The sequence below is a fragment of the Frankliniella occidentalis genome, unplaced genomic scaffold (assembly GCF_000697945.3).
Source record: "Frankliniella occidentalis isolate FOCC.00 unplaced genomic scaffold, Focc_3.1 Scaffold562, whole genome shotgun sequence".
Classification (NCBI taxonomy): Eukaryota; Metazoa; Arthropoda; class Insecta; order Thysanoptera; family Thripidae; genus Frankliniella; species Frankliniella occidentalis.
The window spans coordinates 41,401-44,465 of record NW_026267678.1 but is presented as its reverse complement, the minus strand read 5'-3'; positions in this window follow the sequence as shown (position 1 = coordinate 44,465).

Sequence of the window (3,065 nt, the reverse complement as noted above, 5' to 3'; positions counted from 1 at the left end):
CCCCCCCCTCCCCTCCTACCTACCTCTTGCTGGGATTGAACTCGTTAGACTTGTTTGGTGGGCGGCTCGCTCGCGGCCGATTCACTCACTCGATGCATTTTCTGCTTTACGTGCCGGGCGCAGGCGGCCGAGGGGCGCCCAAAGGAAGAGGCGGGGCGGCTATGCTGCTGCGCGCGCGCGCGCTCGTGTGAGGACCGGGGCGGCCAGTGACGTCTCGCCGTGTGCACCGAGGCCGACCTGCTTACATTTTCGTAACGCGCTCTGTACGCCCGGGCAGTCAGTGCGCCCAATTACATAAAAGGCCGAGCGATGTGATTCGCCGCGTAACGCAACGCGATCGTATAACGCCGGGGCGACATGTGCCTTGAGAACATGATCACCTTCTGTCTCTGTCGCCCGAGCTGATGAGCACGGCGGGGCGACAGAGACGGGGAGCATGGACGCGGGCCAGCGCGAGCGAGCCACTCTCTCTCTTGCTGCGACGTGCGTCACGCGCGTGCGCCTCCCCTCCCCGAGCAGGTGAAGGTGTCCCCCGGCGTGCCCTGGACGGGCTCCTACAGGAGGGCCGTGTTGCCCGAAACGCCTCCTTCCACGAGGAGAGTAGCGTAGACGCGGACGCCGCGTAGCTCACGTCTGCCCAACAGGGCGCAGAAGAAAACTTTCTCTTAGGGAATTCCCTCCCCCCGCCAAGGTAGAAGTACTCGGCACTTACGGATTTTGGTGGCGGCCAGGGCGGTGGAGGCGGCAAGGGCGAGGACGGCGAGGACGCCGATGGCGTTGGTGCGGAGGAGCGCCATGCTGGTGTGCGCGGGGCTGGGAGGTGCGTCTAACTGGTGCGCGCGGCTCTGCGCCCGTTTTATAAGTCCGGGCAGCACTGCGGCCAGCCCAGCCCAACTCAGCCCCGGGCCCCGGGCACGGCCGCGCTCCGGGCGGGGTCCCCGCGGCGGGGAGGGGGCAGGGGGACAGTCGGGGGTCCCTCCCGCGTCCTGCAGGAGAATGTGTGGCCGGCCGGATAGGGGGCCGGAAGGGGCGAGGCGAGGGAGGGTGGGAGGGTGGTGCGTGGTGCGATGATATAGATGCACAGCGCCAGCGCCTAGCAGTCACGGTGCTCTTCTTCCTAGCACCGCCGCCGGTATTCCAAACCTCCTAACCATTGTCGGACTTTCCCCATGTCGCTGTCATTGTTGGCATCCCGCGACCATTGACCACCATGGGATGGAGTCCAGCCCATCAGGCAGGTCACATCCTCGGGACGCTCGGGACCTGCCGGAGGGATCGTCAGGCCAGAGGGTGAGGGTGGGATCGTTTACAGGCTCCAGTTCTGCTCGCCGTGACGCAGATGGCCTGGATGGGGGTGATGACGGCACAACTGTCCTCCTGGCGCCTCCCCCTCCCCCCGCACCACCGCGCCCGGCCCCCCGGCCTGGCCGCCGGGCAATCGCGGGGAGCAGACACGGCTGCGGGCCGGCTTTCTCACGGGAGGCAGGGGTCCCGTCTGTTCGATGGTTGGCTGGACGGGTCGGGAGCTTAAGTTCGAAGCGAACATATCGCCGGCGATGCACTTTATTGATACGCTGAGCGACGAGCGTCACGCGTTCGTTGGAAAAACCGTGGCGAATTTCCTGGAAGCGGTCGAGTCAAGGACTCTGCTTTTCCTCTTGGCCTGCAACCGAGGCATTTTGCAGGACTATATTGTGCCGTTGCCCCCCCCCCTCCCCCGCTCTCCCGTAGGAGACCCTGGTACGGGGTCGGGTCACCTCACCTCCCGGCCCGGGACGTGTGCAACGACACTGGAGTCGTCGAGAGGTCCACCAAAGTCCAAGTCCACGAAAAGCGTCCCGTCTTCTGTTTACGTGAAATTGTTTTTTCCTGGTGAAGTCCTCCTCTAACTTAGACAGTTCTAGCCGACCTCGTGAGCAAAACATCGGCGAACAGTCCGAGCAAAGCTCACGCACGCAGGCAGCCGATCCCTGTGTGTTTACTTGGTGAGGCGGGGGCATGGACCTGTCCTCCACCGGCGCGGAGGGCCACGGCCGTCCACCATAGCCCTGTGACGCGGGGCCCGGGAGTCCCTGGAGTCCGCACTCCAGGCCGGCCTGGAGCTGGAGTCCGCCGCTCTGCCAGCCGGTCAGAAAACTCGCCATGGAGCCACGGCGGCTATGGAGGGCAGTCGGTCACTCGCGTCTGATAAGGTGGTCGTGGGTTTTGAGGGCATCTCTCCCCCGCGGGGCACAGCCTAGGCAGAGCAGGGCAGGGTGCGCGTGGCGCCCAGGGGTCCAGCGTTCAGCCGGCACGTCCAGCTCCAGCAGCACGTCGTCCTCGCGCCTCGCGCCTCGCACCTCGCGACGACGCAGCCGGGACCGACCACCGACGCGACCGCTACTTAGTCTCACTATACTGTATCCTCATCGCTATTGTCTGTCGGTCACCCCTATTTTAGTCAAGAACGGAGAGTTTTTCCGTCTGGAGCGTGGCAGACCTTTAAAATGAAAAGAGCGTCGCCAGTTCCGGCCGCGTAACGTAAGTCCAAACCGCTAATGACGCAATTCATAATTTAAATCAACGTCTGTATTGATTCCACGGAAAAGTCCCCCCGTTACATCGGATTTAATAGCGTTTGTCCAACGGCCCGGGCCCGGTTGTGTTCACGAATCTGGTCAGCAGGCGATTACAGTGATTACCGGAACGTCAGCATGGCACATATATTGTTGATGGGTGAAAAGAGGTGCCTGCTTGGTCGTCATGAGCTGGAGAGATCATTGCATCACCGCCTCGTTGTAAAAGCGGACAGGACGCTCGCGTTGAGCCGCGGCTGCGGGGTAGGACCCCGCCAGCGGAGGATCGATCGGAGGGCAGTGATCGCCCGCGCGTCCACCGGCGCGGCGGTTCTCTAACGGTTTCTTTCGAGTCAAATCAGTTCAATTGAACGTCGACGCCGGGGTATGCGTCACCTGGTGTCGAGGGCGCCGATTTTGGCCTCGCGGTCCCATGTCCGCCGCACGTCCGCGGCCACGCGGTGGCGGCTGCGTCGCGGAAGCAAGCAGAGGGAAGTGGCCCGAGGCGGA